Raw genomic sequence first — 22,875 nt, 5'->3', positions numbered from 1 at the left:
AATGCCGATGAGTAGTGTTGTTTAATAGGACTTATCTCTTTCGCACAGTAGTACTCAATCAAAGTAGTACGCAATTTCCGGCTCTTGCCATAAACTCAGCTCAGTGGTCAACTGTTGCATCCAGCAATAGTAGTTCGTCTCAAAGTAAGAGCACATCAGGATATTGAGCTTCATGCTGAGGAAGTTGAAGAAGAACCTCTTTCACAAGCTCCACTGTCTTCCAGATCTCTGCCATCTTCTTCTTCAAGGTCCCCTTCTGATGATCAAGACTCCACTTTGATGCCACCTCAGTCTGAGATATGCCAGGAGAGACAAGGAGTGAAAAGGAAGGTTCTTTAAAGCCCTCGAGTTATGGATGAAGAAGAGGAGGATGATGAGTTTGACGACAAGCCAGTCATTATGGATGTTAGTACAGTGGAGCCTGATATTCCCCCACCTTCTTAACCTACTCTGAGGGATGTGGCACAGGTACCACCACCATCACGGCCAGTTTCCATATTTACAACAATGCCCACTGTGACCTACATCCACAGCCACCTCAGTAGAAGTAGGGACTGCAGAAAGGCAAAAGTCAAAAAACACCCACCTACTGCCACTTCTGACAATAGCAGTGTCACCAGTGTTATAAAGTTTACCTTCCCAGTTTGGTTCCTCTTTACGGTTAGTGAAAAGGAGCTGAAAATTGCAATATGCATCCATTTGTCAAGCAATTTTTAGTTGGGATAAGCCTGGTACAAACTACGGTACCGGAGGTCAAACAACCCATTTACGAAAACACCACACAATCCACTGGGAGGCACACCTTAGCAGCCAAAAACCTGCAAGTGGTGTTGCTGAAGGTGATGGGAGCAGAGAATCTCATCCGATCTTGGTGGAAGGTGAAGGTGAAGAAGAGGTTGACATTTTCGTTACACAAATCATCCCTGTCCCCAGCAGAGCAGTAGTATCATTGCCCACATCAGCAACATCACAATTGCACAAGACTCAGAGTCAGGTCAAAACACCAATGCAGGAACATACAGTGGCTGCCCCGCTGAGACACACATTGAGCCTACTACCACCTTCTGCTTTCAAGAAGTCGCCTGCATCAGTGGCACCGGTAAAGAAAGAAATCCAGGCTACTATTACTGGCATGTTTAGGCGCTACATCACAATGTGGTGAAATTTGTTGGAATAGCTTTGCAGAAGAGTGCTGTCCACAAAGACCACCTGACAACAGACATGTGGACCAGTTGCCAAGCCACTGATTACATGTGCATCACTGCACACTGGATCTCTTTTGTGGGGGTTAGAGAAATTATATCCGCAGGTATTGACACTGCTTACATTTTTAATGGTGCTTGGAAGCATGCAACAGTAGCTATGTTCACCATGGAGAAATCCCATACAGCTACAAACATCTTGGATGACAACAATTTCTTTGAATGGCTGCACCCCAGAGGGATTAACATTGGATTTCTTGTCCCAGACAATGGAAGTAATACAGTTAAGGCCAAGTCAAGTTGTGGCATTTTCACGGTCCTGTGTTTGGCGCATTGCATCAACATCATTGTACAGGACTTTCACAAAATAGAACCCAGAATCAGCAACTTGCTGTCAACATGCAGAAGAATCTGCACTCATTTCAGCCATTCTTTTAAAGCCTAGAAGCTGTTGATGATTATTCAGTGTGGTAATAGAATGCCAGTTAAAGCACTCAACTTATTACATGCTGTAACATCTGTGTGAGCAGCACAGACTGATCAATGAATATGTCATCTAAAGGAGGGATACAACAGTGAAAGGCATGATCATTGAGTTGGACCAATGGGACCTGAACAAATACCTGACAGGGATGCTGCCTCCTTTTGAAATTTTCACACAGGAAGTCTGCAAGGAGGGCTGTACCATGGGCCAAGCTATCCCATTGTTGCTTATTCTGCAGAAACGCATTCAGGTATAGCTGAAAAACAGATGTGCATGAATTGGCAGAGACCTTAATTTTTCACATATCTGTTAATACAAGGTTACAAAGAGACATTGGTGGTCATTCTGACCTCGGCGGTAAAAGGCGCCTACCGCCGGTCAGAAATCCTCCATAATCCCGCCGCGGTCGCGGAAACCCGCCACGGTCATTCTGACCCGCAGAAGGCAAACCTCCGAAAATCCGACCGCCACAACAGACCGCCAGACCAGCGGTCGGCGGAAAGGTGGAGGTGACAAAACCTCCACCGTCACGCCAACAGAAATACGCCCATGCCATTACGACCCACGAATCCACGCGGCGGTCATTCAAACGCGGTATTCCATTGGCGGGACACACCGCCGCGGTCAGAATACACACAAACGAACAAAACTCAGCCACATTGGACGATTTGAATCCCACACACCTGATACACATACACACACCACTCCCACACACACAATACAATATAAAACACACACCCACATCACCCACAAACCCCTACGCTAAAAAATTCGTAACGAAGGCAAGAGCGAGACACCAGCATCCAAAAAATAACAGCCACAGCCACTCAACACCATCACCCACACACTATCCACACACAAAACAACACACACCACCACACTCAACTCACTTAAATACACATACTCCACCCCACACATCATACACACCACCCCATGGCACCCCAAAGACAACCCCGCTTCACAGACGAAGAACTCAGGGTCATGGTGGAGGAAATCGTTCGGGTAGAGCCCCAGCTGTTCGGCACACAGATACAATACACCAGCATTGCCCGGAGGACGGAGCTATGGCAGAGGATTGTCGACAGGGTGAACGCAGTGGGACAGCACCCCAGAAATCGGGAAGACATCAGGAAGCGATGGAACGACCTACGGGGGAAGGTGCGTTCCATGGTATCCAGGCACAACATCGCCGTGCAGAAGACTGGCGGAGGACCCCCACCTCAACCCCCACAATTCACATCATGGGAGGAGGAAGTCTTGAACATCCTGCATCCTGACGGCCTCGCAGGAGTCGGCGGAGGAATGGATACTGGTAAGTTGAAGCTTCAATACTGCTTCCCCCCCACCTGCATGCCAAATCAGACCCCAACCCTCACCCCCATCCTCGAACCCCACCCTCACCCCCACCCCCATCCTCACCCCCACCCTCACCCCCACCACCATCCTCACCCCCACCACCATCCTCACCCCCACCCCCAGCACACCTATTCCCCGCCAATGTCTCACCATCACAACCCACACATCCCAAAACCTAGGCCTGCATGCGTCCACTAAGCATGGACACCCATCACCAAAGCATGCCCAATGCATATACACATCCCCCCCACAAGCCACCCTCACCAAAGCCCCCACACACGAATGCCAGCACTTGGGGACACGAGAACCCACAGATACACCCATATGCCACACATTGAAACTATAACCATACCTCTATACCCCTGCAGGACCCGACCGTCAACACACCGCGGCGGAGGGGCCAGAATTATCCACACCCCCCACCCAAGAGGCCGTCAGCGATGACAGCAGCTCTGTCGACCTGGACACCGATGACCAGCCCGGACCATCGGGGACCTCTGGACAGTCGGTTCCCCTCACACAGGCCCAGGCCACTACAGACCCTAACCCCTCTGGGAACACCAGCACAGCTCCCACCCAGCGGGCCCATGCCTCTGTCTCCAGGGCGCGTCAATCTGCGGTGTGTCTACCACTACAGGGCACCCAGGATAACCCACCACCCCAACAACAACAGGGACCTGGGGGCAGTGGTAGTGGGCACACCGGCCAGGGGGCAGAGGCCCAGGGAAACAGGGGAACTCGGAGGGCAGCTGTGCGACAGGGGGGGGAGGAGAGGCCCAGGGAACCCACTCTCCACGAGGTCCTCACCACCATCATGGGAGCATACAACCGCTCCCAGGAGACGATGGCGACGGTACTGGCCCGGTTCCAGGAGATCCAGGCACTGCAGGAGGAACACTATCGGGGGTACAGGGAGGACATCAGAGCCATCAACACCACCCTGGTTACCATGGTAGGGCTGCTGCAGGACCTCGTAAACACCAGGGCGGAAACTGAACAACACCCAAGGGCCCCTGCCACTAGCCTGGACCAAGAACAGCCAACCACCTCCGCCGGCGCTAGTGGACAGGAGGCCCCCGCACAGCAGCAGCCCACCAGACCCCCACCTCCTGCAGGAGAAGAACCACCCCGCAAGAGGGCCCTGAGATCTCGCAAGAAGACAGAGTAGGATGTCAAGACCCCCGCCAGCAATGGATACCACCTGATGTCATCCCACTGTCCCACATTGTCACCCTGTCCATCCTTGAACTGCCCATGCTCCATCTCTCCACAGGCCTCTGGACAATGCACCTGTGTGACTGTTACTCTGGACTCTGCCATGGACATTCCTTCACCATAGCCCCCACCCACTTGAAACCACCCATCCCATTTTGAGCACTTCAATAAACACCTATTTTGCACCAAAATATCTGGAGTCTGGCTGTGATTTCAATAGATTGTAATTGACATGACAGTGAAAATATGTCCTTGTACATGGTGAAGTCAACAAACAGCTGCCACAAAGCTGTAGTCCATGGGGAAACGAAGCACAGGACTCGTAGTGGGGACCCCAGATCTGAAATAGGGAGGGAAAAGCCACTACTCAGTCATCATACACTGGGGCAAATAGACAGGCAGCAGAGATGCTGGAGAGTAGTTAACATTTACTAAATTATCTTTGAAATGTTACCTGTGTCCTATTGGAAGTACTGTTCAATGATTCTGTCCCTGTTGTCTGTTTCAGCCCCGTCGTCTTCCTCCTCGTCACTCTCCTCAGGTTCCACCGCTGCCACAACACCACCGTCTCGACCATCCTCCTGCAGGAAAGGCACCTGGCGGCGCAAAGCCAGGTTGTGAAGCATGCAGAAGGCCACGATGATGTGACACACCTTCTTAGGTGAGTACATTAGGGATCCACCTGTCATATGCAGGCACCTAAACCTGGCCTTTAGGAGGCCAAAGGTGCGTTCGATCACCCTCCTAGTACGCCCATGGGCCTCATTGTACCGTTCCTCTGCCCTGGTCCGGGGATTCCTTACTGGGGTCAGTAGCCACGACAGGTTGGGGTACCCAGAGTCCCCCACTAGCCATACACGGTGTCTCTGTAGCTGTTCCATCACGTAAGGGATGCTGCTATTCCTTAGGATGTAGGCGTCATGCACTGACCCAGGGAATTTGGCATTTACATGCAAGATGTACTGGTCAGCCAAACACACCACCTGGATGTTCATTGAATGGTAATTTTTTCTGTTCCTGTACACCTGCTCCCTGTCTCTTGGGGGAACCAAAGCCACATGGGTCCCATCAATGGCACCAATTACGTTGGGAATATGTCCAAGGGTGTAGAAATCACCCTTCACTGTAGCCAATTCGCCCACCTCAGGGAAAATGATGTAGCTCCTCACGGATTTCATCAGGGCAGACAACACTCTAGATAACACCTTCGAAAACATGGGCTGAGACATCCCAGAAGCAATTCCCACGGTTGTCTGAAATGACCCACTTGCCAAGAAATGGAGTACTGACATGACCTGCACCAGAGGGGGAATCCCTGTGGGTTGGCGGATGGGGGACATCAGGTCGGGCTCCAGCTGGGCACACAGTTCATGGATAGTGGCACGGTTAAGACGGTAGGTCAGGATAATGTGGCGTTCTTCCATTGTCGACAGGTCCACCAGCGGTCGGTACACGGGAGGATTCATCCGTCTCCTCGCCCAACCCAGCGGACGGTGCCTAGGAAGGACAACATGGAGCACACAGTCAAGCAACCCACAGGTACGTACTCACAGCTAGCACAGTATACGATTCTCTATGCAGTGAATGGCGTGTCTGAGTGGCTATGCAAGGCCTAGGCCTGTGTGACGCAGTTGAAATTGAGCCATGTGGGCCCTGGAAATGGCGGCTGCCTGACCTGTGAAGTGTGACAATGGGATGTGAGGTCAATGCGCTGGCGTGGCACACCGCGGCGGGCGGCGGGCGGCGGGCGAAAACCGCGGCGCAAAGCCGCATTGGTTAACATTGAAGCCTATGGGTTTCAGGAGCCAATGGCGAAGGGCGCCGGTGGTGGCGGGACGCACCGCCGCGGTACGCACCGCCGCGGACGTGACCGCCATTTTCTATCTACTTATCCACTTGCGACTTGAACTTTCACAGGAGAGGACCTATACTGCAAGTGTTGCTGTGACCTCGGTCTGGAAGGGACAATGGCTGCTGCACCTGGGGAAAGGGCCCCTGCCTTCACTGGAGAGGAGAAACTCGTGGATGGGGTCCTCCCCCAGTATGCGCTACTCTACGGTCCTCCAGACCAACAAGTGAGTTTAATTCAATCTGGATTTGGGGACACTGGCTGGCTTGGGGGCCTGGCGGGGGGCCTGGCGGGGATGGGGGGCATGTTGGGCCTGGCGGGGGGCATGGCGGGGATGGGGGGCATGTTGGGCCTGGCGGGGGGCCTGGCGGGGATGGGGGGCATGTTGGGCCTGGCGGGGGGCATGGCGGGGGGCCTGGCGGGGATGGGGGGCATGTTGGGCCTGGCGGGGGGCATGGCGGGGGGCCTGGCGGGGATGGGGGGCATGTTGGGCATGGCGGGGGGCCTGGCGGGGATGGGGGGCATGTTGGGCCTGACGGGGGGCATGGCGGGGGGCCTGGCGGGGATGGGGGGCATGTTAGGCCTGGTGGGGGGCCTGGCGGGGATGGGGGGCATGTTGGGCCTGGCGGGGGGCATGGCGGGGGGCCTGGCCGGGATGGGGGGCATGTTGGGCCTGGCGGGGGGCATGGCGGGGGGCCTGGCGGGGATGGGGGGCATGTTGGGCATGGCGGGGGGCCTGGCGGGGATGGGGGGCATGTTGGGCCTGGCGGGGGCATGGCGGGGGGCCTGGCGGGGATGGGGGGCATGTTGGGCCTGGCGGGGGGCATGGCGGGGGGCCTGGCGGGGATGGGGGGCATGTTGGGCCTGGCGGGGGGCATGGCGGGGGGCCTGGCGGGGATGGGGGGCATGTTGGGCATGGCGGGGGGCCTGGCGGGGATGGGGGGCGTTGGGCCACTGGAAAGGAAAATGCTGACAAACTTGAACGTGGTATTTCTCCCTCCCTGTACGTGTCACATAGGTCCGCGCCCATGAGAAGATCGGGATTTGGCGTGCCATCGCCAAGGAAGTCCGGACCCTGGGGGTCCACCATCGACGGGGCACCCACTGCCGCAAGAGGTGGGAGGACATCCGCCGCGGGACCAAGAAGACCGCCGAGTCTCTGCTGGGGATGGCCTCCCAACGTAGGCGGGGTGCCTGCCGTCAACTGAGCCCCCTGATGTTCCGGATCCTGGCGGTGGCCTACCCTGATTTGGATGGGCGCGTGAGGGCAGCACAGCAGACACAAGGGGGTGAGTCCAAGCATTATCTACTCTGTTGTCGCGCAGTGGAGGTGTCTGGGTGGGGGAGGAGGGCTGTGGGTTCCCCTAGGCCAGGGCGATATCTGTAGGCTGGGCACCCCCGTAAGCCCCTGTGTCCCCAGCCACCACCCTCAGTAGTTTGTCAGTACAGCCATCCCTGGGCCGTGTCATCCATGGGTGCAGTTGTCAACTCTAGGCGTGTAGGGCATGTTCCACGGAATGCGTAGCGGACCCCAAGTGCGCAACTTAGTGCAGGGGGCATCTGTGTCTGTCATGTCCGCTAACTGTACCGGAGATCCATGTAATCAATATCCCTTTATTTCTCTCTCCCCCCCCCCTTTTTGTTTGTCTTTCTGTGCTTGTGTGCATCAGCATCATCAGGCGGAGGAGAAGTGGCATCGGGGCAGGAGGGAGCTGCATCTCACATGGCCCAGGAGGGCCATGCCACAGAGTCAGACTGGACCAGTGAGACGGAGGGCGAGGGGAGCTCCACGACGGGGACGACTGGACCCTGCAGCGACACGGACACGTCCTCGGAAGGGGGCTCCCTTGCGGGGGTGGCACCATCCGTGCCCCCCGCCATTACAGGTACAGCCGCCACCCAGCGCACCATCTCCGCCCTCCCAGCAGCCCCTCAGCGTTCGCCCCGTGCCCGCTCTGCCAGGAAGCCGGGCATCTCCTTCGCCCCAGGCACCTCAGGCCCTGCCCCTGTTACCCCCGCTGCCCTCAGTGAGGAGGTCATTGACCTCCTCCGAACGCTCATTGTTGGGCAGACTACCCTTTTGAATGCCATCCAGGGGGTGGAGAGGGAGGTTCATCGCAGCAATGCGTACCTGGAGGGCATTCATTCGGGTCAGGCTGCCCATCAGCGATCGTTCCAGGCTCTGGCCTCAGCACTGACGGCAGCCATTGTCCCTGTCTCCTGCCTGCCTCTACTAACTCCCTCCTCCCAGTCTCCTGTTCCTCTGCCTGTCCCACCCACACCATCAGACCAGCCTGCACACACCTCAACACCCAAGAGAAGCTCATCCAAACATAAGCACCACAGATCACGCAGACATTCACACACGCAACATTCCGATGCAGACATGCCAACAGTCACTACCACCTCTGTGACCCCCACCTCCTCGTCTCCCTCCTCCCTCCCTGTGACGTCTACACTCACACCTCCATTCACCTCACCATCAGCCAGTGTTTCCATCACCAGCACACCCTCCACTCCAGTCCGCACATGTGCAGTCACCACCCCCACTGCCATTTACACGTCCCCTGTGTCCTCTCCCACTGTGTCTGTCACCCCCTCTTCCACACCACACAAACGCAGCCACCCACCCACCCAACAGCCATCCACCTCACGACAGCCTATCCCTCCTGCACCTGCACCCAAAGACAGCAAACGTGACTCACCTACAACCACATCCTCTCCCTCCACTCCCATTCCCACTGTACCTACCACTCTCCATTGTCCCAAGAAGCTCTTCCTCGCCACTACTAACTTCTTTCCTGACCCTGAGCCCCCCCCTCCTTCTCGTCGGGGTAAGAAGAGCACCTCAGCCACCACCAGCCCTGCAGCCCCCTTGACAAGGGTGCAGGGGTATTGGAGCCCGCCAGCCCGCATGTCTGGATCTTCGCCCAGCAGCAAGGGGACAGCCAGCCCACCCCCTGGGAAGAGGAGCAGAAGGCGGAAGGGGCGCCGCAGGAGCCCGCCTTCTACATCCCCCCCGGACACCACCCAGAGACAGTCACCAGCCACAGCTCCAAAGGGAGGAAAGGGCCACAGGCCCACGACTAAGGAGGGCAAGGGCAGCAAGTCAGAGAGGTCAGGCAGCAGGCCTGCTGCCCAGGAGGAGCCCACAACCCCCATAGCCGCTGCCCCGGGAGGAACCGGCACAGCTGCCCCGGGAGAGCCCACCACCCCCATAGCCGCTGCCCAGGGAGGACCCAGCCCAGCTGGCCAGGAGGGCCTCACCACCCACAGCCCAGGTGGGCAGTGAAGGAGCACCATCCCCGCTGCCCAGGAGGGCACCACCAGGCAATTAGCAGTTGGCCATAGACCGTCCGCCGTCTCAAGCACCGCTGAACTGGGCCCTTCAAGGCAAGGAGCGCTGAACTGGGCCCCGCCGTCTCAAGCACCGCTGAACTGGGCCCCGCCGTCTCAAGCACCGCTGAACTGGGCCCCGCCGTCTCAAGCACCGCTGAACTGGGCCCGCCGTCTCAAGAACCGCTCCGCTGGGCCCCGCCGTCTCAAGCACCGCTGAACTGGGCCATTCAAGGCAAGGAGCGCTGAACTGGGCCCGCCGTCTCAAGCACCGCTGAACTGGGCCCCGCCGTCTCAAGAACCGCTCCGCTGGGCCCCGCCGTCTCAAGCACCGCTGAACTGGGCCATTCAAGGCAAGGAGCGCTGAACTGGGCCCCGCCGTCTCAAGCACCGCTGAACTGGGCCCCGCCGTCTCAAGAACCGCTCCGCTGGGCCCCGCCGTCTCAAGCACCGCTGAACTGGGCCCTTCAAGGCAAGGAGCGCTGAACTGGGCCCCGCCGTCTCAAGCACCGCTGAACTGGGCCCCGCCGTCTCAAGCACCGCTGAACTGGGCCCCGCCGTCTCAAGCACCGCTGAACTGGGCCCTTCAAGGCAAGAACCGCTGGCCCTTTGGCAGACGTGGCAGGGCAGGATCTATCTCGGGCAGGGCTGCAGGATGTCCTCTGGCCAACTTGCCTCCTCCAGTGGCAGTGGGGTCTGTTATGGACTGTATGGACTGTGGCTTTGCTCTCCCCAGGATGGCCCAGTGGGCAGGCCACCCACTGTATGGACTGTATGGACTGTGGCTTTGCTCTCCCCAGGATGGCCCAGTGGGCAGGCCACCCACTGTATGGACTGTATGGACTGTATGGACTGTGGCTTTGCTCTCCCCAGGATGGCCCAGTGGGCAGGCCACCCACTGTATGGACTGTATGGACTGTGGCTTTGCTCTCCCCAGGATGGCCCAGTGGGCGGGCCACCCACTGTATGGACTGTATGGACTGTGGCTTTGCTCTCCCCAGGATGGCCCAGTGGGCGGGCCACCCACTGTATGGACTGTATGGACTGTGGCTTTGCTCTCCCCAGGATGGCCCAGTGGGCGGGCCACCCACTGTATGGACTGTATGGACTGTGGCTTTGCTCTCCCCAGGATGGCCCAGTGGGCAGGCCACCCACTGTATGGACTGTTTGGACTGTGGCTTTGCTCTCCCCAGGATGGCCCAGTGGGCAGGCCACCCACTGTATGGACTGTTTGGACTGTGGCTTTGCTCTCCCCAGGATGGGCCAGTGGTCATGGAGTCCCCTCGTGGATCTGGCGTCGTGTACTCAAGTGGCTGAGGTGCCCCCCCTTCCCTTCCCCCTGAGGTGCCTGTCCGATTTTCTTGCTGATGCCCCTGCAGTGTTCTCTCCGTGGAGTTCTTGTCGTGGGACTGGGCCTTGCCCCTTTGCACAGGAACCCTGTGATCCACGGACAGTGGTTGGACTACATTTAGTAGCTGTATATATTTTGTATATAGTTTATTTATTTATTGCGATTACTGGTGTCCATATTTCAATATATCTGCCCGTTTATGATCTCTTCTTTTGGTCTTTGCATTATTTCGGAGGGGGGTGGTTTGTGGGTTGTGACAGTGATCTGTGGGAATGCATTGATGTGTGTGTTGTAGTGGGTGTGGGTGGGTGGGTGTGTGCCGGTAATCTTTTCCCTCCCCTGTGTCGTAGGTGCAGTACTCACCGATGTCTTCCGCGCCGCCGGGCGTGCTCCTGGTATATGAGCAGGAATAGGAGTGCGGGGATGACCTGCAACTCTGGTTCCATGCTGCCGGAATCTCGCGTGGAGTGCGTAGAGGTGAGCGTTTTCCCGTTCGTAGTCTGTTTCCGCCGTGTTCTTATCGGCGGTGCTCCCGCCCCGGAAAAGGTGGCAGATTGGTGGGTCGTAATAGGGTGGGCGGTACATTGTCTGCCGCCTGGCTGTTGGCGGGAACCGCCGCGCTGTTTGTTTGTACCGCTGTGGCGGGCGGAGTGTTAAGTTGGCGGCCTGTGTTGGCGGTTCCCGCCAGGGTCAGAATTGCATATTTTAGACCGCCGGCCTGTTGGCGGCTTGGCCGCCGCTTTATCACCGACCGCCAGGGTCAGAATGAGGGCCATTGTGTCATCCAAACATTACATCTGTGCCACAATTCTCGACCCACAGTAGAAACAATTACTGGCCACTTTCATTCTTTGTTCAGACTCGGATGTTTCAACCTACAAGAGGTGGATTGCTGAGCAAGCCAGCAACCTAGCGCAGGAACGGCTGGGAATTAGAGGCCCACTCAAGGGCAGAAAACAAAATGATCACCCATTAGGCCACCAACATTTAAATCAATCACAAACACATTCAAGCATACTAATTATAGTTAAACAATAAACACCAACTCTCAGTCTGAGGGGGGAGGGCAGAAGTGATGGAAAGGTGGCTGCCAGTGGACTGCAGCACCAGTGTTGAGGGCTGCACACACTGGGGGCTGGCTTGGGCCCTGGGCATTGCCAGCTGCTGCCTCCTCCTCCACATCCAGGACTACCAGCTGCTGATATACAGCCCTGATGGCCTCCAGCTCCTGCTGCCGCAGCTGGGCTGCTATTTCCTGCCTGGAAGCTGGAATAGCTATATCAAGAAAGAAAAAAGACAAAATGTAAAGAATGGTCTGCGCAAAACACTTGTTTAAAATCATGTAGTGTCACAGAAGCAGTACATTTGCTGGTCACCTCAGGACATTTGATTTTGCCTTTCTGCACTATGGAGAACAAGTAGTCTTCTCTTTCCTGTTGGGCTAAATTAATGGAGGCATGCTAGTTCAGCTGGTGCCCTAGTCATACTTGTTAGTCGTACTTTGATACTGTCTGCAGCTGAGGTAGCTGTAAAAGACAATTATCCTATTTCAGTGACCCTGCTCTTCTCCAAAATGCCTTTCAATTTTACCCTGACTACAAGGCAGACGAAACTACGAATGATATACGTAATTTACTTTAAAATCAATCATGCAGCCATCCTGTCTGCCGTAAGTAGATGGTGGGAAATGCGATGCACGGCACTACAGGGAAAGGATTAAGGAACTGGATATATAGATTGTATTTTGCATGTTCGTCACAGACTATCCTGTCCGCAAAAGTCAAGGCACTTACTTAGTTCCACTCTATTTCCTGGCCTCACCCTCTTTCACCACACTTTGTAATTATTTTTTTCCAACAAAATAGATTTGTTTGGTAGTAAGGAAAGGTCTCTTAACTTACTCTCCAGCAGGGTAAGTTAGAGGGGTATAGGCTGGCTAGGTAGATGCTTTATTGATCATCATCATCATCATCATGAGCCTAAGGTTTGGCTAGCAGTAAGTCACTGTGGTTGGCAAATGTTGAAAGGGAAATATTTGAGCAGGCGTAACCCGTTACGGAAGCCATAATGAAATATGTCACTTGTCTAGAAAAATGTGGAACAAGCACAGAACAGATTTTTCTAATTTTTTGGAAGGCTGGGACAGAATTTAAGAAAGATTAAAGGAGTTAAGTACTAGGAAGTGACTGAGTAGGCACTGGGAGGGAAGGGAAACACATCTTGTTTTTGAATAGGCATGCATTGAAAACTTTGTAAATAAATGGCACATTAACTTAACTTAAGCAGACACACACTGCACCACAAACATTGCAGTGCCTAATTGAACCATACAGCTATCATCATGGGTGGCACTGGTGAAATGCCATAGGTAGGGAGGGAGGTAGGTGAAGATTGATGATGGGTGGGAAACATAATATCTACATCACTTGAAAAGTACTGTGAGTCAAGGGAGTAATCGAAATACCATCCCAACCCTTTGAATCAACATTTTGATAAAACCATTCCAAGCAAGCAAATTAGGTGAGAAGAACGACCTTACCCAGAAGAGCTCCATTGTTTCTTCACTCCAAGTATTTTGGCGGTCATGGTGGAGAAAATCGTCCGGGTGGAGCCCCACCTATTCGGATCACAGGTGCAGCACACCTCCATAGCTAGGAAGATGGAGCTATGGCGAAGAATAGTGGACAGGGTCAACGCAGTGGGACAACACCCAAGAAATCGGGAGGACATCAGGAAGAGGTGGAACGACCAACGGGGGAAGGTGCGTTCCGTGGTCTCAACACACCACCTGGCGGTTCAGCGGACTGGCGGCAGACCTCCACCCCTCCCCCACAACCTACAACATGAGAGGAGCAGGTCTTGGCAATTCTGCATCCTGAGGGCCTCGCAGGAGTAGGTGGAGGAATGGACTCTGGTAAGACAAAGCTTTACTATTACATCCCTGACCCTACGTGCATGCTATCACATACCCTCACCCTCACCCCCAGCACCTCAACTCCTCACATATGTCCCAACATCACAAACCACACATCCCAACACCAAGCCCTGCATGCAACAACAAAGCATGGACACCCATCACCAAAGCATGCCCACTGCACATACCCATATACCCACCTAAACCATCATCACACAAGCTCCCACACAGGAATGCTAGCACTGGGGTACACGGTCACCCACCCATTGCACACCATTACACTCACGGATTTATTAAACATCATTTTATACCCCTGCAGGACCTCTACCCAACGTCACCGGACGGGGGGTCCAGACATGTCCACACCACCAACAGAAGAGGCCCACAGTGATGACAGCACCTCTGTCCAACTGGATCTAGATGACCAGCCCGGACCATCTGGGACCTCTGGACAGTCGGGTCCCCTCACACAGGCACAGGCCATCACAGACCTTCCCCCCTCTGGAAACACCAGCACAGCACCCATCCAGCAGGCCCATACCTCCGTCCCCAGGACACATCAATCAGCTGTGTGTCCACCACTACAGGGAACCCAGGATAACCCACCACCCCAACAACAACAGGGACCTGGAGTCAGTAGTAGTGGGCACACGGTCCAGGGGACGGAGGCCCAGGAACACAGGGGAACTGGGAGGGCTGCTGTGCGACAGGGGGCGGACAGGCCAAGGGAACCCACTTTCCACGAGGCCCTCTCCACCATCATGGGAGCCTACCACCACTCCCAGGAGACAATGGCAACGGTACTGGCCAAGTTTCAGGAGACCCAGCGCATGCAGGAGGATCAGTATATGGGCTTCAGGGAGGAACTCAGAACCATCAGTTCCACCCTGGGCACCATCGTGTAGTTACTCAACACCAGGAGGGACACTGTGGCACTACAAGGGGCCCCTGACACTAGCATGGACGATGAACTGCCCACCACCTCCGCCGGCGCTAGTGGACAGGACGCCCCAACACAAGACCACCAGCACCCCACCCCCTGCAGAGAGAGAACCACCCCTCAAATGGTCCCTGAGATCCAGGACAAAGACAGAGCACGATGCCAAGACCTCCGCCAAGAAATGAGACCACACTGATTGTCATCCTACTGTCCCACTTTGTCACCGTGTCCATAATTAAACTGCCCCAGCTCCACTTCCTATGCCCATATGGGCAATGCACCTGTGAGACGAATAGACTGGACTCTGCCATGGGCACTCCTCCGCCATCACCCCTCACCATTTCACTACCCCCTCCAATATTGAGCATTTAAATAAACACACCTAAAGCACAAAATGATCTGGAGTCTGTCTGTGATTTTGAAATAGTGTATTAGCAATTACAGTGACAAAGTGTTTTTTAAATAGTAATGTCAACATACCTATGTCACACAGCTCTAGTCCATGAGGAATCAAAGCAGATGTCACACAGTGGGACCCACATCTGTGAAATCGTAACGGAAAGTGACAACTCAGTGACCATACACTGGGTGAAAATGACAGACAGGAGAGAGGTAGTAGTGTCAAAGTACATGCAGTAGGCAGGTTTGTATTCCTACCTGTGTCTCACTGGAAATATTGCAGGATCACTGAGTCCCCGTTGTGCATGTCTTCTTCCTCTGCTTCCTCCTCATCACTGTCCACAGTCTCCACAGCTGCAACAACACCAGCATCTGGACCATCCTCCTGCAGAAAAGGCACCTGGCGTCGCAAAGCCAAGTTGTGAAGCATACAGCAGGCCACAATGATCTGGCACACCTTCTCTGGTGAGTAGATTAGAGATCCACCTGTCATATGGCGGCACCTGAACCTGGCCTTCAGGAGGCCGAAGGTCCGCTTGATCACCCTCCTAGTACGCCCATGGGCCTCATTGTAGCATTCCTCTGCCCTTGTCCTGGGATTCCTCACTGGGGTCAGTAGCCATGACAGGTTGGGGTAACCATAGTCACCTGCAAATGGTGAGGGGCAACTGTTAGACACACACTAACCTGGAGGGATAACCCCAGACCCAGGCAACCATTCCCACTGACTTGCTTCCAGGTGCTCACCTAATAGCCACACACGTGCCTCTGGAGTTCACCCATCACATAAGGGATGCTGCTATTCCGCAGGATGTAGGCGTCATGCACTGAGCCAGGAAACATGGCATTCACATGGGAGATGTACTGGTCTGCCAAACATACCATATGTACATTCATAGAATGATAACTCTTCTGGTTTCTGTACACCTGTTCACTCCTGTGGGGGGGGACCAAAGCCACATGGGTCCCATCAATGGCACCTATGATGTTGGGGATATGTCCCTGGACATAGAAATCACCTTTCACTGTAGGCAAATCCTCCACCTGAGGGAAAACGATGTAGCTCTGCATGTGTTTCAGAAGGGCAGACAACACTCTGGACAATACGTTAGAAAACATAGGCTGGGACATCCCTGATGCCATGGCCACAGTTGTTTGAAATGACCCACTTGCAAGGAAATGGAGCACTGACAGCACCTCCACTTGAGGGGGGATTCCTGTGGGATGGCGGATTGCTGACATCAGGTCTGGCTCCAACTGGGTACATGGTTCCTGGATTGTGGCACGGTCAAGCCTGTAGGTGATTATCAAATGTCGCTCCTCCATTGTCGACAGGTCCACCAACGGTCGGTACACCGGAGGATGCCGCCATCTCCTCACATGTCCCAGCGGACGGTGCCCATGAAGGACAACAGCGAGCACAGAGTCAAACAACTCAGAGGTACCCACAGTTTACCCAGAACACCAATCATACACAAAAGGTGGCCTGTATGTGTGTTGAGTCTAGGTCTAGGTATGTGTGACGCAGTTGAAAATGAAGCCATGTGGGCCCCTGAAATGGCGGCTGCCTGACCTCTAAAGTGGGACAATGGGATGTGAGGTAACTACGTTGGCGTTGTACACCATTGTAGCAGGCGGTCGAAGACTGCGGTGCAATGCTGCATTGGTTAACATTGGACCCTATGGGTCCCAGGAACCAATGACGATGTACGTCGGTGGTGGTGGTACGCACTGCCGCGGACGTGACCGCCATTTTCTATCTGTTCAATCACTCGATACCTGATCTTCGACAGGAGAGGACCTACACTGCAAGTGCTGCTGTGACCTCGGTCTGGAAGAGACAATGGCTCGTGCGTCTGGGGAAAGGGTCCCTGCCTTCACATCGGAGGAGTTGGAGAAGCTCGTGGATGGGGTCCTCCCCCAGTACACGCTACTCTACGGTCCTCCAGACAAACAGGTAAGTACACAGGGAGCATGTTTTATGGGCTATGCCTGTGTGGAGAGGGCTGGATATAAGAAGGAAGGGGGCAGAGTGCTACGTGCATGAAAGACGGTGAATGCATGTGCCACATGGCAAGGGTAGGGATGGGGGCCAATCACCTTTACAGTGCAGTTGGTAATGACTTCTCTTCTTCCCCTGTACATTTCATGTAGGTCAGCGCCCACCAGAAGAAAGATATTTGGCGTGCCATCGACAAGGACGTCCGGACCCTGGGGGTCTACCACAGATGGAGTACTCACTGCCGGAAAAGATGGGAGGACATTCGCCGCTGGAGCAAGAAGACGGCGGAGGCTCAGCTGGGGATGGCCTCCCAACGTGGGAGGGGTGCCCGTCGCACCATGACCCCCTGAAGTTCAGGATCCTGGCGGTGGCCTACCCGGAGTTGGAAGGATGCTTGAGGGCATCACAGCATACACAAGGGGGTGAGTACACTCTCATTATGCTGACTTTGAATGCAGTGGAGTTGTCTGGGTGGGGGAAGAGGGCTGTGGGTTTCCCTAGGCCAGGGTGAGTTCCGTAGGCAAGGCCCCTCCGTAAGGCAGGCCATGTGGCACCCCAGCCCACCTCTGTAGAGTGCCAAGTACAGCTATTCATGCCACTGTGTCATCTATGTGTGCAGATGTCCATAGCCTTGTAGGCCATTTCCCAGGAATTGAACAGTGGAGCCCAAGAGCGCGGCGTAGTGCAGGGGGCTTCTGTGTCTGTCGTGTCTGCCAATGGTAGCGGTAATGCATGCACTCAACATATCTTTCTTCTGTCGTCCCCCACCTTTTTGTGGTCTCCCTGTTCTTGTGTGCATTAGCATCATCAGGCGGAGGAGCAGTAGCACCGGAGCAGGAGGGAGCTGCATCCCACATGGCCCTGGAGGGCGAGACTACGGACTCGCAAGTCACCAGTGGGACGGAGGGCGAGGGGAGCTCCACGGTGGGAACAGGAGCTGACACCAGCGACACTGACTCGTCCTCTGATGGGAGCTCCCTTGTGGTGGTGGCAACATCTGTGCCCCCCCCGCATCTACAGGTACAGCCGCCTCCCCCCCTACCAGCACCGCCCTCCCAGCAGCCCCTCAGCCTTCGCCCCGTGCCCGCTCACCCAGGAGGGTGGGCATCACCTTCGCCCCAGGCACCTCAGGCCCTGTCCCAGTCACCCCTGCTGCCCTCAGTGAGGAGGCCATTGACCTCCTCAGGTCCCTCACTGTTGGGCAGTCTACCATTTTGAATGCCATCCAGGGTGTAGAAACGCAGTTGCAACAAACTAATGCATTCCTGGAGGGCATTCATTCTGGTCAGGCGGCCCTTCACCGAGCCTTTCAAACTCTGGCCTCAGCACTGATGGCAGCCACTGTCCCCGTCTCTAGCCTCCCTCCTCCAACTTCCTCCACCCAGACCCAATCCCCTGTACCTCTGCCTATCCCAAGCACACCATCAGACCAGCCTGCACACACCTCAACACACAAGGGAAGCTCAGGCAAACATAAGCACCACACATCCCACAGGCACTCACGCAAGCAACACACACATGCAGACACACCAATATCCACTGCCTCCACTGTGTCCCCCTCGTCGTCGTCTCCCTCCTCCCTCCCAGTCTCGTCTACACTCATACCTGCATGCACTACCTCTACAGCCACTACGTCCCTTACCAGCACACCCACTAGCACACCCCGTTCACGTGCAGTCACCACCCCCACTACCATTCACACGTCCCCTGTGTCTTCTCCAAGTGTGTCTGTGACACCCCCTCCCAAGATACACAAACGCAGGCACACACCCATCCAACAGCCATCCACCTCACAACAGCCACGAGCCGATGGAGTTTCACCCAAAGTCACCAAACGTACACCTCCTACTACCACCACCTCTTCCTCCACTCCCAAACCCCCTCCAGCTACCCATCCCAGTGTGTCCAAAAAACGTTTCCTGTCCACCCTTGACCTTTTTCCCACACCTCCCCCACCCCGTCCATCTCATAGATCCCGAAGTAGCATCTCAGCCAAAACATCTCCGGGACCAATGGTGCCTGTAGTCACCGGTATGTGGAGGGCACCGGCCACCAGGACAGCCAGTGTGGCATGGAGCCACAGCACAGACAGCCCCTCACCTGTGAAGCATCAGAAGTTGGCCAGTGCCCGGCGGGAGAGGGGGAAGACTCCAGCCACCAAAGCCGCTCCATGGGGTCCCGTTGGGAGTGTGGAGAGAGCTGTGACACCTTCCAAGGTGGGGAAGGGCCACAAGAAACCTGGCAAGTCTGGGAAGAGCTGCACAACGGAGAAGACCGCCATCATCCCCGCTGCCCAGGAGGCCACCGCCAGCCCCAGCACAGCTGCCCAGGAGGCCACCGCCAACACCAGCGCCGCTGGGCCATGAAGGACCGCCAGCAAAAGCCCTGCTGGGCCATGAAGGAATGCCAGCAAAAGCCCCGCTGGGCCATGAAGCACCACCAGCAAAAGCCCCGCTGGGCCATGAAGGACCACCAGCACCAGCCCCGCTGGGCCATGAAGGACCGCCAGCAAAAGCCCCGTTGGACCATGAAGGTCCACCAGCACCAGCCCCGCTGGATGACTTGATGTTCAATATTTCCGTGTTATTATGTACAGCATTATAATGTACAGCTGTTGGGTAGTTGGTGTAGTTATTTCTAATAGCTCTAATGTGTTCCTGGTCCTGTTCTTTGAGAGGCCAGATAGTACTCCATATGTAGATCTTGCCACACGCACAAACAATACAATATACAGTGAACCTCGTATTACAATGAATAAATTGCCTTACGTGATAGACATTGTTCGTGTTGTGTGAGAAAGTGAAAGTCAAAGCAAGTCGGGCAGGTCCGTCTCCTGACCTAGGATGTTGGCCAACTGGTGCGTCAGCTGTCGTCGTACTGTTGGGTTTGCCGGACCCCAGAGCTGCAGCGCACAGCCCGGCTCCTGGTGCTCCTGGAGGCCGAACCCACTCCCGGGCCAGGATAGAGGGGAGATGGCACTGTACATACAAAACTAGTGCTGCCTCCTCCACCTCAGAAAAATGGTGCGGGCTACATCCCTTCACTGTGCTGCTACCCTCAAGGAAGGTGGCTGGTGGTGGTGGTTCAAGGAGCCTGCCGGTGCCATTTCCCTGCTCTGTAATGACACTGGGCACTGGGGGGAGAAGATAGAAGAAAGGAAAAAGAAGTAAGGAAGTAAAGAAAAAAGAAGAAAGTAAAGCAAAAAATGTAAATACTACAAAAGTCACAAAAGACCATTAAATGTAGAAAAAAACATAAAAGACACAAACACCAAGAAAAAAGGTAAGATGATTGTTAGACCTGACTTGTGGCGTGGTCTCCCCTGTCTTTTTTGCCTCTGCTTCCCATGTTTTGACTGTGTGCTGGACTCTGTTTTGGTGTTTTTGGTACTCTGGGTACTTTACCACTGCTGACCAGTGCTAAAGTGCAAGTGCTTCCTGTGTAAAATGTATATGTAATTGGCTTTTCTATGATTGGCACAGTTGATTTACTAGTAGGTCCCTGGTAAAGTGCACTAGAGATGTCCAGGGTCTGTAAATCAAATGCTACTAGTGGGTTTGCAGCAGTGACTGTGCCACCCATATGAGTAGCCCTGTAAACATGGCTCAGACCTGCCACTGGAGTGTCTGTGTGTGCAGTTTCAAACTGCCAATTTGACCTGGCAAGTGTACCCACTTGCTGGGCCCGAACCTTCCCTTATTATACATGTAAGGCACCCTGAATGTAGGCCCCTAGGTAGCCCCATGGGCAGGGCACAGTGTATGTTAAAGGTGGGTCATATACCGATGTGTTTTACATGTCCTATCAGTGAAATACTACCACATTTGTTTTTCACTGTTTTAAGGCCTATCTCTCTCATAGTTTAACATGGGTGATGCCTTTGAATTACTTTTAAGTGAAGTTTCCCTTAGGAGCAGATGGAAATGTGAAGTTTGGTGTCTCTGAACTCACAATTTAAAAATACATCTTTTGGTAAAGTTGGTTTTTAAATTGTCAGTTCGAAAATTCCACTTTTAGAAAGTGGACATTTGATTGCTTAAATCATTCTGTGACTCTGACTGCTTCTGTATTCCCTGTCTGGGTCAGACTGACAGTTGGGCTGCTTGTGATTCTCCACTAGACAGTGATCCAAAGGGAGCTGGAGTGTAGCCTGCTTATCCTGATGAGCCCTCTGGGCTAGAGTGGAGGGGGGAGTGGTCATTTACACCTAAACTAGCTGTGTTGGCCCTCACACAATGCAGTTTCCAACCCCCTGTTATGTGTCTAGGGCCAGGCCTGGGCAAGGCAAGATCTTGTGAACAACATAGATTTTCCTTTGAAGTTTGGCTACTTCAAAGGCAGAAAGGGGCATAAGTAGTGGACTCAAAACCCTCATATTTTTAGATCACTTCTGGGTTCAAGAGGAACCTCTACCAAGGAGAAGAGCTAAAGAGCTGAAGAAGGAGTACTGCCCCTTTACCTATGACTGTACTTTGTTGGGTTGGCCTGCAGTTGCTACTTCTGCCTGTAACAGGACAAAGACTGGACTTTGTGGTATAGTCCAGCTTGTGAAGAATCTCCAAGAGCTTGGACTGAGCTTGCCTACTGTTTTGAAGTCTCAGGTCCATCAAAGACTTCTTCTGGCAGCACCTGGACTCTCTGCTAAGACTACCGCCCTGCCAAGAGGTGCCCCTATCCATTCCCTTGACACTTGAGAGGTGAAGTTGGCAGAACAAGGACTGAAATCAACGCACACATCAGAGTGCGGGGAAAATTTTGACGCACCATCTGTAACATGGCTGAAAAACAACGCGCCTCCCGCTTTGCAGCTAAACTCGACGCTCCACCTGCATCGCAGCTGGGAGATGGATGTATCGCGGCTGGAGAAACGATGAACCACCCGCTTGCAGCTGCTGTTAACCATGCAAACCCCACGAGTGAGGTTTTTCAACACTGTGCAGCCCGATTTCTCATGCATCACCGCTGGGCATCAAAAATCAACACAAGTCGGCGTGGATTTGAGGTGCCATGTCCGGAAATCGATGCATTGCTCTCTCGCAGGAGAGAAACACATCCCCTACCCGATTGGAGAAGAAACAACCCATGGCCTCACTTTCGAGTGACTTTTCCACATCACTGACTTTTCCGACACACGCTCGCTCATGCTGCTTCATTTTTGGCGCAAACCAGATGCTTTGTGTAACAACAACATTTCAATTGTCATCTATGGAGTAAGATTCTTATTTTTTTGGAAAATTCATATCTTTACTTGTGTATGTTGGATTTTTGTCGTTTTGGTATTGTTTGACTTACATAAATATTACCTATTTTTCTAAACTGTTGTGGTGTCCATTTTGTAGTGTTTTCACTGTATTACTGTGTGTGTTGTTACAAATACTTTACACATTGCCTTTGAGATAAGCCTGACTGCTTGTGCCAAGCTACCAAGGGGATGAGGAGGGGTTGTCTTAGAAGTGTAACTCCCTTACCCTGAGTAGAGTGATGGTCACTGTTTGGACAACGTGAAAACTGTCTGCCAATCAGAGACCCCATTTCTAACAATAATGAATAAACAGGAGGGGAAAATAAGTTTTATAGCCACAGTATGAGAGAGATTAATGAGGGATTAGAAGTAGTCCCAAGCACAAAAAACAGAGTAAAAATAAAGGTGACCATGCCCATGCGAACCACGTGGTGCCGTTCCCATGAGAGTTCCAGTACGAGAACGCACTTTGCGTGGCCATTGGCGTAAAACGTGAACAGGCGTGGCAAGAAACTATACCCATTTGCAGAGCTCTGCGCAGCAAAGCAGAGTTATTTTAGCACTTCGCAGAGTTTGGCATAGAGC

The sequence above is a fragment of the Pleurodeles waltl genome, chromosome 3_1 (genome assembly GCF_031143425.1).
Source record: "Pleurodeles waltl isolate 20211129_DDA chromosome 3_1, aPleWal1.hap1.20221129, whole genome shotgun sequence".
NCBI lineage: Eukaryota > Metazoa > Chordata > Amphibia > Caudata > Salamandridae > Pleurodeles > Pleurodeles waltl.
This window is presented reverse-complemented; position numbering follows the sequence as displayed.